This window comes from Nerophis ophidion, linkage group LG03 (assembly GCF_033978795.1).
Source record: "Nerophis ophidion isolate RoL-2023_Sa linkage group LG03, RoL_Noph_v1.0, whole genome shotgun sequence".
NCBI lineage: Eukaryota > Metazoa > Chordata > Actinopteri > Syngnathiformes > Syngnathidae > Nerophis > Nerophis ophidion.
In genome coordinates, this window is record NC_084613.1 from 30,844,818 (window position 1) to 30,858,685 (window position 13,868).

General features: G+C 38.6%; 1 protein-coding gene across 2 annotated transcripts in view; it reads left to right on the plus strand.

Moving 5' to 3' along the window:
* The window catches only part of terb1 (telomere repeat binding bouquet formation protein 1), a 36,162-nt gene extending 29,975 nt beyond the window's left edge, over positions 1-6,187 (plus strand). For both annotated transcript variants that reach the window (XM_061894831.1, XM_061894832.1), the window contains exon 17: positions 6,005-6,187. The gene's annotated coding sequence lies outside the window, so the exon portion shown is untranslated. The remainder of the gene's footprint in view (positions 1-6,004) is intronic.
* Positions 6,188-13,868: the final 7,681 nt, after the last annotated feature.

A 13,868-nucleotide genomic window follows, 5' to 3' on the forward strand; every position in this document is an offset into this window, starting at 1 on the left:
ACATTCATCCACTATTTGTTGCAAAATAGTGAGACAGTCCCAGTTTTTGTTCCCTGAACCTTGAATTAGCTTATGCAGGCGATTTGCTGATGCATGGCCAAATTGTTTGTGAAGTTTGAGGAGGACCTTGTTTTTCTCGATTGAGGACAAAATTTCTGTTACGATCAGGACTTCTTCTTCAGCAAATAAATCTTGAATCCAACATTCCATGTCATCATTGTCTCTTATGTCAATGCAATAGCCTCCTGAGCTGGTAAACTGAAGAGGTATCTGCTGCTTCAACATCACTGCCCTGTCGTTTTCCATGTCTAATGTAGTTCCTGCCTTTTTAATGATGTTTTACTCAGCAGGAGTGGAATATCGACTTTGACAACTTCTGTCTCAATGTTACATTTTGTCCATCCCATTTTAGCAGGTAGATGCACTTTTCTGGTGGAATGAATCATATTTCCATCTCCAAAACAAAACTGTCTGTTGCTAGACCTTTCTGAGCTTCTGAGCTTATTTACCTGCTTTTTATTGAGATTATCTACATAACTTTCGAGCCACTTTTCTCAACACACTGTGCCAGTGCAGGTGGTGTCTACCACATCGTGATTGTTTACCGTACTTATCCAGTATGTTTGTACCCGGTAACGGCATCACCGATCTTTGTCGTCCACGTCGAAAAGGTATGTTCCGTCTTCCTCTCCATTGTGGCTGTTCTGTGAGGAAAGCTGCGTCCTGGTTCAGTGATATCTCACATGATGAGCCCATTGTTTTACCTACGAATATCCGTTTGAGGGCTAACTTCATTGACGAGAAACTTAGCTCTGTGTTAGCCGTCAGTGCTAGCTGCTTGTCTCTCTCATCAAGGCAGGCTGCGTCAAAGAAGTTTAAAGGTTAACACCGCATCCGGGAGCATCATTTTGTACCTTTTCATCCAGTTGTAGCGCTGTTCAAAGTCAATAATATAAAAAACCCCGTTTCCATATGAGTTGGGAAATTGTGTTAGATGTAAATATAAACGGAATACAATGATTTGCAAATCCTTTTCAACCCATATTCAGTTGAATGCACTACAAAGACAACATATTTGATGTTCAAACTCATAAACTTTATTTTTTTTTGCAAATAATAATTAACCTTAGAATTTCATGGCTGCAACATGCGCCAAAGTAGTTAGGAAAGGGCATGTTTGCCACTGTGTTTCATCACCTTTTCTTTTAACAACACTCAATAAACCTTTGGGAACTAATGAGACACATTTTTAAAGATTATCAAGTGGAATTCTTTCCCATTCTTGTTTTATTTGTGGTATTTTAGCCTTCATAATGTGCCACACATTTTCAATGGGAGACAGGTCTGGACTACAGGCAAGCCAGTCTAGTACCCGCACTCTTATACTATGAAGCCACGCTGTTGTAAGAAGTGACTTGGCATTGTCTTGCTGAAATAAGCAAGAGCGTCCATGATAACGTTGCTTGGATGGCAACATATGTAGCTCCAAAACCTGTATGTACCTTTCAGCATTAATGGTGCCTTCACAGATGTGTAAGTTACCCATGCCTTGGGCACTAATACACCCCCATACCATCACACATGCTGGCTTTTCAATTTTGCACCTAGAACAGTCCTGATGGTTCTTTTCCTCTTTGGTCCAGAGGACACGACGTTCACTGTTTCCCCAAAAAAATTTGAAATGTGGACTCGTCAGACCACAGAACACTTTTCCACTTTACATCAGTCCATCTTAGCTGAGCTCAGGCCCAGCGAAGCCGGCAGCGTCGTTGATAAATGGCTTTGGCTTTGCATAGTGGTTTTAACTTGCACTTACAGATGTAGCGACAAACTGCAGTTACTGACAGTGGTTTTCTGAAGTGTTCCTAAGCACAGGTGGTGATATCCTTTACACACGGATGTCGCTTTTTGATGCCGTACCGCCTGAGGAAACGAAGGTCCGTTATATCATCGCTTACGGGCAGTGATTTCTCCAGATTCTCTGAACCTTTTGATGGTAATATGGACTGTAGATGGTGAAATTCCTAAATTTCTTGCAATAGCCCGTTGAGAAATGTTGTTCTTAAACTGTTTGACAATTTGCTCACGCATTTGTTCACAAAGTGGTGACCGTTTCCCAATCCTTGTTTGTGAATAACTGAGCATTTCACAGAAGCTGCTTTTATACCCAATCATGGACCCCACCTGTTCCTAATTAGCCTACACACCTGTGGGATGTTCCAAATAAGTATTTGATGAGAATTCCTCAACTTTATCAGTATTTATTTCCACCTTTCCCAACTTATTTGTCACATGTTGCTGGCATCAAATTCTAAAGTTAATGATTATTTGCAAAAAAAAAAAGTGTTTATCAGTTTGAACATCAAATATGTTGTCTTTGTAGCATATTCAACAGAATATGGGTTGAAAAGGATTTGCAAATCAATGTATTCCGTTTATATTTACATCAAACACAATTTCCCAACTCATATGGAAACAGGGTTTGTAGTCCACCATTGAAATTGAACTATTTTTGGTCATGCGGTCGAAGTACGTGTATGCTTTGTATGCGCGATCCTATTCCTCTTTCAGAAAAACGTCATCCAGTTTTGCAAATAATGTCGTCATACTGTTGTCATTGTCCAACTCCTCCACAGATATCTCCATTGCGATTTATCTGGCTCTTCCTTCAAGTCCAAAAAGCCACAGCCAGTGCTTGCTTTTTCTTATCGAGTTCTGTAAGCCACGTCCAAATAATAACTTCATTTTTCCAGCAGTAGTATGGCCTGGACTCGTCAAACCTCCGCGGTATTTTATATACTTTGCAGCCATCCTCAACCATCCTCTGCTACCAATGTTAAGTGGAGGTGAATAAACACAACTTTCATTTTGGTTCACAACTTTTAATCATCTACTGCACAGTGTTATGTTCAGACAAGGGAAGCAGGCGACAACCAGGACAGAACTGCGGATTTTCTAGGTTTATTTTAAACTTTTGATGAATACGTGACATGTGTATGCTACTCTAAGTGAATGAGTATGACTATGTGTAATATTAATACTGTAAATGTTACGAAGGGTTGTTGTCTGTGAGTGTTGGTTGTAAGGGGGGCAAAAGGAAGAGGCAGTTCGTGGACAGTCAAGAGTCGTTGGGAGGAGCGAGGCAGTGTGGTCTGGGTCCGAGCAGGGAGGTCGTGGATCGAGGAGGGCAGTCAGGAATCCGGTTGAATGTCGAAGGACAAGGCTCAATCACAGAAGGCAGGGGGGTCACTGTGAATACACAAAGGGACATGAACCAGGGATACACTGAGAGAGAGCAAAGCAAAGGCGAGAAAATCACAGAGAAGGGAATGCCAGATGTGATGCTTAGGGGAAGGTTAGCGACGTTTTGGCAAAGGTTCCTCGGGTCTGCTGGTCTTTATGCCGCTCCCTTTCATTAAGGTCAGGTGTGTTGATTATTGATTGACTACAGGCTCGTTGCTGCATGGGCGTGCTGCGCTCAGCATGAGCGGGGATGTGTCTGAATGCGCTGTCAACGGAGGTGCGTCTTGGCGCGCTGTCAGCAGAGGCGGCCGCAGCTTGAGCCGCCGGGGAAACGTGGGTTCGACTCAGCGTCATGACACACAAAAAAAACCCCGGAAACACTGAATCTCCACTTCCCGACCACAAACACTGCGCATGCGTTAACCCAGTATATGGAGAAACATGTTAACAGTTATGATGTCAGTGATCAGGTCAATGTATACTTCAGTTCAAAGATGAGTGAGGTGTGCTCGCTGGAAAATTTCACTTCAAAATACTGTCAAATGGGACTATAGATAAACATATTTGCAAGCTTATTGCAAATACAAAACCCAAAACCAGTGAAGTGGGCACGTTTTTGGCACGTTTTTATTAAAAACCCAAAACTAGTGAAGTTGGCACGTTTTTATTTTTTTTTTTAAAAATATATATATATATATCCATCCATCCATTTTCTACCGCTGATTCCCTTTCGAGGTCGCGGGGGCGCTGGCGCCTATCTCAGCTACAATTTTATTTTATTTTTTATTTTTTATTAAATAAACATAAAAACACAATATACACTTACAATTAGTGCACCAACCACAAAAACCTCCCTTTTTCATGACAAAAACGTCCCTTTTTCATGACAAAGAAAAAAAAAAAAAAAAAAAAGGACCACCCCCGGGCCGCGGGACAAATTATTAAGCGTTGACCGGTCGGCGGATACAAAAAGGTTGGGGACCACTGGTGTAGATGGTAAATAAAAACAGAATACATCGATTTGCAAATCCTTTTCAACTTATATTCACTTGAATACACTTTCAACGTGCCAACTTCACTGGTTTTGGGTTTTGTAAATGACATGCATTCAAGTAAAACAGAAAGCAATTTTCTTTATGACATTCTGACAATTAAATTGCATTTGTGTACAAATAGTGGGGTATTTTTTTAGTTCTTTTAAATCATGCAAGCTAATAATAAACTGATCAATCATGATGAATCCAAATTCAAAAGTGTGATTAAATTGATTCAAAAAATGTATAATTTGACAACACTACTTATATTAATGTATGATATCAGGCAGACTAACCGCCCTTAACATGTCAGGGTGCATAACTCAGTGGTTAATGACAATATGTTGTGGTAGGAGAGAATTTTTTTTTTTTCATCCCACAAAGATACACAGCACATGGGTTTCAGTCTTTTTTGTTTATTCTTTAAATGTATTTATTTGTGATGAAAATGAAAATATGTTACAATCTCCCAGATTTCCTTAAAAGGTGTGATTTGCCAGACACAATAATACTCCAGTGCATCCAATGTACACTTGCCTACCAAAATGATAGAACCATATAGTATTGTACAACTTGATGAGCATTCAACATTTCCAAATCCACTCCACTCCCATGTCTAAGCTTGGCTTTCCTTAAAATGCCTCTGGGTGGACAGTACGTGCATATTCCCATTGCATACTGTGTGTGTGTGTGTGTGTGTGTGTGTGTGTGTGTGTGTGTGTGTGTGGGTGTGTGTGTGTGTGTGTGTGTGTGTGTGTGTGCGTGCATGCACGTGTGTGTGTGTATTTGCTGGGAACAGACAAACTAAAAACGAAATAGCAAGAAAGAATGTTTGAATTGCAGCCAGTGTTGTCACAATGCAGGCCAGGGCTGGTTCAGAGCTGCAAAGTTCTGTTTCACTGCCATCTTGTCTCATATTGTGTATATAGTAGGTGTTTATTTTTGCTTAAACACCACTTACTGTACCAGTTGTGCTGATTCAAACCACAAATCATGCTTGATAAATCCTTCCTTTTCCGTGCTTAGTCATGCTGAGATTTATTGTTACTTGTATTTTCCGATTAGTTGGGTGTACCCTACGTTCTACACTTCTCTGCCAAGCAACAATGTTTTTTCCCATTTGTTTCCTTTTCTATCGCCTGCTTTATTCTTCTCACACCATCACTTTGCATCTTATTCCTACAGCTGATGTCACTTTAATGGGTGCATTTACTTGCCTTCTGCATATGTTTTCACTGAGTAGCCAAATGATCAATGCACGACAGTTTCTTACTTTCTTACCTACAAAAGGGGGGAGAGAGCAATTGAGTACGTTGTGTACTTGATGAGATCACGACGGCCATGCTGCAGCTCATCCAGTAGGCAAAACAAGTTTAAGGAGATTTTAAATATCAGTTCCCATCAAACCAGTTCCCGTTCGTCCACTTGCTGCTCCATGAAAGCCTCCCTTTTTTCCAATCAACTCAAGCAGGACTGTAAAACTCAAGCACATGTCATAAAAAATGTTTTACATGTAGTTATACTAGTAAAGCACCATCCATATAGGGTTATCAATGTTATACTATGAACACGTCCGTGTGTCCTTGAACACACCATGGTCAAGTCTTGGTAACTTGTAACAATCTAACCACATAATATATGCAAGTATTTGATTATGCAAATATTTTAGAATGACTGCATGAATAGATAAGCAGCTGACTCTTTTCTTTATTTTTTTCTGCCTTTAGAAAAGTGAAGCCATTGGATGTTGCTGGCTCTGCAATCCTGGACCAAATATCATGTTCTGTAATGTATAAGAATTGTTTTTCTACAGGTTTTAGTACTTTTTTTGTTGGATAAAAACATGTTCTGCAGCACCTTTTATTCATGTGCAGTCATTGTTGAGAGTGTTTTTTTTTCAATATTATTAAAACACATATTATGTGAGCTTTGTCTACCTCATATTGTCAAGTTCAAAACCTAATAGTCATAGGTACACACATTTATTAATGTGATGTGATATGCAGTATTAATGCAGTTTATTTATTTCCCTAAATGTTTCGAGGACGAACAATACCACATTTTGGTTAGATCTGATAATATGACTTTTGCTAATACAGTTAGTGGTCTGTTCCAAAACATCAGACGAAGGCCAAAAGTACAAAAACGACAATGTTTTTAATAATGCAAATTCAGTTGATCTAATTGGCCGTAGTGTGTTAATGTTAGTGTAAATGGTCGTCTGTCTGTTTATATTAGCCCTTCAAAGAGGTGGCGAATTGTCCAGGGCGTACTCTTCCTTCCAGCCGAGGACAGCAGGGATAGGCTTCAGTTTCTCCGTGACCCTGAAATGGACAAGTGGTAGAAACATGGATATTTCATACAACCACAAATATGAACACAAAACACATGTCCAATATAAATATTATATTGTTCCATGCAAAAAAAAACACTACAAAATACTTAAGAACAACGGAAAAATCATTTAACATCACTTTTACAAAGGGATGTATAGTGTTGGGATTTTATCAAAACCAATACCATCATTGATATTCCTTTTCGATACCGATATTCATTGGTATCCCTTATCAATACTATATGTAATTGATGTATATAATGATGTGAAAAAAATTTGCCTATTCCAGTTGCACTTGAGCGAAAGGCAGGGTACACCCTAGGCAAGTCACCACCTCATTGCAGGGCCTGATTACTACCGTAATTTCCGGACTATAAGGCACACTTAAAATCCTTTTTTTCCTCAAAACTCGACAGTGAGCCTTATAACCTGGTGCGCCTGATATACAGAATAATTATGGTTTTACTTACCGACCTGGAAGCAATTTTATTATGTACATAGTGTAGTGATAAGTGTGACCAGTAGATGGCAGTCAAACATAAGAGATACATGTAGACTGCAATATGATGGCAATATGACTAAAGTAAACAACGCCTACATTTTATATGTTGCATTGAAAATATAGAACATTAGACACCGCTTTCAAAAATCTTATCAAAATGTTTCAGTCTGACTTTGGTAAGCTATTAAGCCGCACCGCTTGATGGATTGTCGGCGCATTAAACATACAAGTATTATTATGGTGTGTGTATAAGGTAAGACATATTATCTGCCGTTTTGTTTCGCAATATTATGCAAAAGCAACTTTTCTTACCTTCTGGTAAGTGCTGATCTGAATTTGGGATCTACATAAATCCTCAAAAATTTTGCGCCTTTGTAGTCCGTGGGACTCCATAGTAGATAAGATTCTTCTTCTTCTCTATCTTCTTGTTATGGGACATTCATCCTCCCAGTTGCCATTTCTAATATAATGTAGTGTAAGGTTCTTACCGTACTTATATCTGTCAGTAAACTCGCCATGAAAGCGCTAAAACATACTTTTGTAGTGAGTTTACATCATTCACCCAAGGAACTTTATATATGTCATGATCTGTGGATTTTTACGCAGCTTGCTGCGAGATTTGTTCTCCCGGGATACAAAGGGACTAGACCGGACATGGCTTGAAGGTAAACAAACAACACTAACTGTGGCTTGAAAAGAGCAGGAAGTGTTGTTTGTTTTATGTTCATAGTTTATGCTAAATCTTAGCTTTGGTTCCCTGCGCCAAGTTTGTGCCTTTGCCTTGTGAGCGCTTTTTGTTTTGTATTCCGTTGAGTTATAGTCAAGATTAAATCCTGTTTTTACCTTCAAGCCATGTCCGTTTTGCATCATGGGAGAACAAATCTCGCAGCAAGCTGCGTAAAAACCCACAAATCATGACACTTTAATTATTAGAGTTCCAGTTGGATGTTTTTTCACTGGACAGACCTTGTTGTTGTTTCCGGATGAGGAGATGCTGCTCCGGTTTTGATTTAAGTAAAGTCTGAATGTCATTAAAAGTTAGCTCCATCTTTTGACACTTTTTTCACTCCCGTCCTTGCACGCTACACTCGTTCAACAAAGATGACGGAGAAAAGACGCTGATGAAGGTGAGTCACGTAAATGAGACCGCCCACAAAACGGCGCATCCGGAAGCGACTGTCAGAAAGCGGCTTGAAGATGATCTGTAAAACATCGTCTATGCAACATTTTAACCAAAGAACCACCATTACATGTTGTGTACACCACAAGGAAGTGTTTTCAATTTAGAAAAAAAAAAAAACTCCTTTAATACGCCCTATAATCCAGTGTGCCTTATATATGAAAAAAAATTGAAAATAGACCATTCATCGGCAGTGCGTCTTATAATCCTGTCCGCCCTCTGGTACGGAAAATACGATATATCACTTCAGTTTTCCACTTTTTCAGTGAATAATATTGGCCTGCTGATTATTGGATTGGTAGTAGGACGGTAGCTGCGGTCGTGAGTAAAGCACGTTCACGTCAAACTTACACCAACTCTTATTAGCGTGCGTGACTTTGGGGGACTTTTGAAAAGGAAATATTGTTGTGTTACAAACTTTTGTGTGGTGTTGCTTCCTTATATGTGATTGTTCCAAGCTGATTTTATCAGATTCTACCTTTGTCTTATTTTATGCATAGCAGCAACACCTGAAGTGAATGTAACAGTGTGTCACAATTACGACAGTTAGCTGGATTAAAAAATACAGATTTGACATTTGCCCAGAATCTTAACCGACCGAATTAGTAACCAGAACCAAAAAATACCGGTACTTGGTATACATCCTTACTTTTACCTTTATCGAAGTCTCTTGTTGGTGATGACCGTAGACATGGAAGGTATAGAGATTCACACGGAAGCCAGCTTCGTACTTTGCTGCAAGTTCTTTTTTGGATTCATTAGTGTTTCTCACCTTCTTTATCAAACTGCTGGCACACAAATTTTATGGCCCCATGGTGGCTTATTTTGTAGTCGAGTTCAAAACAAAAAAAGCAGCAAAACTGTACAGAAGCCCAAAACTCAGCACAGAGAGCACAAAGAAAAAAAGACCGACTTGTTCATCGTTCCGTGTGCGTTTTGTGAACAAAAAACACATACACGATTAAAGAATCACTGAATAAATGGCTGTTTATTCTCGACCAACACATAGGATTTTTCAGGCACTGCAGTGTGCGGAATGATACTGGGGCAAACGGACCAATTTGTTACAAGCAATGTAGTGTTGTATGGGGCGACGTGGCTTAGGTGGTACAGTGGTGGGTCGTGCCAGCAACTTGGGGTTCCAGGTTCAGTTTCAGCTTCCGCCATTGCCGTTGTGTCTTTGGGCATGACACTTTATCCACCTGCTCCCAGTGCCTTCCACAATGGTTTAAATGTAGCTAAAAAGATGGAGATGCAGTTTCACAATATGAAATGCCTTGAGTCTCCAGACAAAAATTATATAATTTACTTCACTTGTATGATGGCGTACAAATAAATGCGGTGTCACTTTAGTCATTTTTTTGCGCAAACAAAACCGCAGTGTAATACCAAAATGTATGTACCTGTCACATTTCAGCTACCATTTGTATTACAGTAAGTTCAAGAGACAATGCTAATAAGTGAAACTTGAACATATCGTTCTTTAGAGTAGTCCATTTACCATGAATTGATTGACGTGGACCCCGACTTAAACAAGTTGAACAACTTATTCGGGTGTTACCATTTAGTAGCCAATTGTATGGAATATGTACTGTACTGTGCAATCTACTGATAAAAGTCTCAATCAATCAGTCAGTGTACAGCTTGCTACCCACTGACAATCACTCATAGAATACTAGATGTGTGTTAACATACTTAATTGACAACACTAAATGGTCCGTAATGTGTGAATGTGAGCGTGAATGTTGTCTGTTGTCCAAAGTGTACCCCGCTTTCCGCCTGAGTGCAGGCCTCCCCTGCATGCCCACAACCCTCCCACCCGCGACCCCGAAAGGGACAAGGGGTGGGAAATGGATGGCATGAAATCTCTACTGCTATACTAGTTGTACACAGATTACTCTAAAGCAGTGGCTCTCAAATGGGGGTACGCGTACCCCTGGGGTTACTTGAAGTTATGGCAAGGGGTACGTGGGATTTTTAAAAAATATTCTAAAATAGCAACAATTAAAAAATCCTTTATCTATTTATTGAATAAAACTTCAACAAAATATGAATGTAAGTTCAGTAACTGTGAAAAGAAATACAGCAATGCAATATTCAGTGTTGACATACCATGAATTGATTAACGTGGACCCTGACTTAAACAAGTTGAAAAACTTATTGGGGTGTTACCATTTAGTGGTCAATTGTACGGAATATGTACTGAACTGTGCAATCTACTAATAAAAGTATCAATCAATCAATCAATCAGAGACAGCTATTGATGTGGACATGTTCCATAAATATTGATGTTAAAGATTTCTTTTTTCGTGAAGAAATGTTTAGAATTAATTTCATGAATCCAGATGGATCTCTATTACAATCCCCAAAGTGGGCACTTTAAGTTGATGATTATTTCTATGTGTAGAAATCTTTATTTATAATTGAAACACTTGTTTATTTTTCAACAAGTTTTTAGTTATTTTTAAAGATTTTTTTTCCAAATAGTTCAAGCAAGACCACAATAAATGAGCAATATTTTGCAGTGTTATACAATTAAGTAAATCAGAAACTGATGACATAGTGCTGTATTTTACTTCTCTTTTTTTCAACCAAAAATGCTTTTCTCTGATTATGGGGTACTTGATTTAAAAAAATGTTCACAGGGGGTACATCACTGAAAAAAGTTTGAGAACCACTGCTCTAAAGTATATATACACATTTAATTCCTTACAATATACATTAGTTCCTCAATTTGTGAGCTTAATTTGTTGTGAGGTGTCTCTTTACTCAAAACAACAAATCAATGTCTCTTATTGAAATGAATTAAAATCAAATATTTGACTTATAAATAGGATTTATTGTATGAATATTAAAACAGTGGAATGGGCTAACAACAACTACAGTCGTTTTATAAACTAGTAATTTATTTACTTATACATTTAGATAAGATATATTGTATGAAAAACAAAACAGTAGATTGTGCTACTAACAACTACAGTAGTTTTATAAAGTAATGTACAATATTTACCTTGGAGAGTGGACTTTGACGGTATCTCCTTCGAGCTGCTCCTCCGTCAAACACACCATCAGCAGCTTTACTGTATTTTCATGGTTAAATGTCCGCCGTTTGGTTGGTTTGAATTGATTTCAAACATGAATGCATTTTTAACATGATAGATCACGTTTTCCGTTTCTCTTTACAACATGCTTGAGAAGGAGTAGAAAGAAGCAGAGCTTATTTAATTCTACCCCTTTTCTACTTAATAATAGTTTCTTGCACATATATGTTCACTTATTGTTTTCAATTTGTAGCATGGTTATATCAATGTTTTTTAAATAAAACAGTTCATAAACAGTTGATTCAGTTACAATTCACAATAAAGAGATTAATCATATCTTATTTTCAAAAAATCTAATTGTTCTTTTTCCTTATACAAAACCCAAAACCAGTGAAGTTGGCATATTGAGTAATTCATAAATAAAAACAGACTATAATGATTTGCAAATCCTTTTCAATTTATATTCAATTGAATAGACTGCAAAAACAAGATATTTAATGTTTGAACTGAGAAACAGATTTTTTTTTTTGCAAATAATCTTTAACTTAGAACCTAATGGCAGCAACACATTGCAAAGAAGTTGGCACAGGGGCATTTTTACCACTTTGTTACATGGCCTTTCCTTTTAACAACACTCAGTAAACGTTTGGGAACTGAGGAGACCAATTTTTGATGCTTTTCAGGTGGAATTCTTTCCCATTCTTGCTTGATGTACAGCTTAAGTTGTTCAACAGCCTGGGGTCTCTGTTGTGGTATTGTAGGTTTCATATTGCGCCACACAATTTTCATTGGGAGACAGGCCTGGACTACAGGCAGAACAGTCTAGTACCCGCACTCTTTTGCTATATGAAGCCACGCTTTTGTAATATGTGGCTTGGCATTGTCTTGCTGAAGTAAGCAGGAGCGTCCATGATAATGTTGCTTGGATGGCAACATATGTTGCTCCAAAACCTGTATGTACCTTTCAGCATTAATGGTACCTTCAAAGATGTGTAGGTTACCCATGCCTTGGGCACTAATACACCCCAATACCATCACAGATACTGGCTTTTGAACTTTGCGCCTTTAATAATCCGGATGGTTCTTTTCCTCTTTGAACACTTTTCCACTTTGCATAATTCCCGGCGAATCAGGCAGTGTTTCTGGGTGTTGTTGATAAATGGCTTATGCTTTGCATAGAATTTTAACTTACGGATGTAGCGACAAACTTTAGTTACTGACAGTGGTTTTCGGAAGTGTTCCTGAGCCCATGTGGTGATATCCTTTACACACTGATGTCGCTTTTTGATGCAGTACCGCCTGAGGGATCGAAGGGCCGTAATATTATCGGTTACGAGCAGTCTCTGAACCTTTTGATGATATTACCAACCGTATATGGTGAAATCCCTAAATTACTTGCAATAGCTTGTTGTGAAATGTTCTTAAACTGTTCAACAATTTGCTCACGCTTTTGTTCACAAAGTGGTGACCCTCGCCCCATCTTTGTTTGTGAATGACTGAGCATTTCATGGAAGCTGCTTTTATACCCAATCATGGCACCCACCTGTTCCCAGTTAAGTCTATTCACCTGTGAGTGCTGATGAGCATTTATCAACTTTTTCAGTCTTTGTTGCCACTTGTGCCAGCTTTTTTGAAACATGTTGCAGGCATCAAATTCCAAATGAACTAATATTTGCAAAAAATAACAGCTTTCCAGTTTGAACGTTAAGTATCTTGTCTTTGCAGTCTCTTCAATTGAATATAGGTTGAAAAGGATTTTAAAATCATTGTATTCTGTTTTTATTTACCTTCTACACAATGTGCCAACTTCACTGGTTTTGGGATTTGTACATTGTAAACACTTTTGTTTGAACAACCTCTTAAACTACATCAAGTTAGAACATTGTTTGACTTCTTTGCTTAATCCATCCGTTTGGATGTTATGTCAATGATCTTGTCTAGCTTTACTCATTATGCGTCAGTATGGTGCAAACTGGCAGTGATAGGCTCAGATTGCATTCCCAAGTTTGCTGGATTTTTTTTGTGTCAATTACAGTGTAAATGTTTATCATCCAGTTCTGCTTGGTACTGTCGTTCACATCCACTTCCTTCCTGTCGTCGGAAAACCAAGTAATGTCGATCTCTAGCTATTAGCTACTGTTAATGAATAAGGCTTGTTTGGGTCGGCTCTTCCAGGGTTTTTACCGTGAAATGTTCTACGCTCGTTAATGGCAGGGATGATTGTAACAAAATGTTTTGCTGGCAAACAGACAGCTCTTATTTAAAAACAGTTCTAAATGGAGGCACCGCTGTATACCGTTATGCGTATGGTACTGAAATGAAAGTGCATTTACATGTTTTGTCGATGTGCGTGATGTTTTCTCTTTGGCCACAGACAAGCTACAGGAAATCAACAGGACATTAAGGGCAAAAGTCCAGAGGTTGTTTATGGAACTCTGCTATGGCAGGAATCACAACTTGGAAAGCATTAATCACACAGCTTGTGAGTTCTTGGTCAGCATCTCCAAAGAACACAGCTCAGTTTTAAAATTTA